The sequence below is a fragment of the Rhagoletis zephyria genome, unplaced genomic scaffold, assembly GCF_001687245.7.
Source record: "Rhagoletis zephyria isolate East Lansing unplaced genomic scaffold, Rhagoletis_zephyria_1.1 Rzeph_scaffold_00274, whole genome shotgun sequence".
Taxonomy (NCBI): domain Eukaryota; kingdom Metazoa; phylum Arthropoda; class Insecta; order Diptera; family Tephritidae; genus Rhagoletis; species Rhagoletis zephyria.
In genome coordinates, this window is record NW_016157358.1 from 145,004 (window position 1) to 145,875 (window position 872).

The 872-nt window shown below is 40.5% G+C and overlaps 1 long non-coding RNA gene across 1 annotated transcript; it reads left to right on the forward strand.

Annotated features, from left to right (window-relative positions):
* LOC108358606 (uncharacterized) lies at nt 1-508 on the forward strand. The gene is made up of 3 exons (XR_001846795.1): nt 1-90; nt 201-328; nt 391-508. It is a non-coding gene; the product is annotated as an uncharacterized LOC108358606 (long non-coding RNA).
* Nucleotides 509-872: the final 364 nt, after the last annotated feature.

Below are 872 nucleotides of genomic sequence, written 5' to 3' on the forward strand. Positions count from 1 at the left end.
ATAATATTGTGGATCAGATTGCTCTGAGCGCTTCTGTTGTATACCAAGAAAATGCACCCCTGTTGGTTATTATTTCTGTATCGCAAAGCGGTGAGTTTCTATTTCTTGGTAATTCGGTTTTTGAAATGGTAAACAAATTATTGAAATTTATTTATTTGATGTGTTTAACATTTGATTAATGCAATTTTCTGCCTTTTCAGACTATTAATTACAAGCACAGCATCATCAACGGTGATTGCAAGAACTACTGCAATCCCTGCGGTTTTTCCTCTTGGTAAATGCGTTCTGGTCGTGACCAAGGGTGGTCTCCCAATCGGCCGGGAATAAGGTTAGTCATTTTCAATTTTATATCTTTGTTCATCGACATTATATGACATGTCATCATTGCAGGCTATTGTTGCAGAACAAAACGCCACAACCACCGCTGTGGTAAATATGTTCCAGCAGTACTGCCCACCGCCGTCGGTGTAATGATTTCGATAGCTGAACAAATGCTATTATATCACGTGTGAATGCAACTGCGGCTAAATTTGGTTATTAACAGAGCAATAGTGCCATGTCATTGGCAAAAACACCAAGGGATGCTGGCACATAGAGGTTGTAAAGTTTTTGGAATCGATGAACTTACTCGAAGAAGACGATGGTCGAAAACATATGATGAAACATCTTCTGGCGTGCCTTTGACAATCGTTAAGTTAGACGGAGGCTTCACATACGATATTTCACACATGGCTGGAATTCGTTAGCGGACAGAGCACACATTTACAAAATATTTACCGTTCTGCAGAACGTGCATGCATATTCGATTCCGATTTTATGGGTCGATTACGGAGGACAACCGAACTTCAGTTGGTTGGCCAGTGGCTGAAATG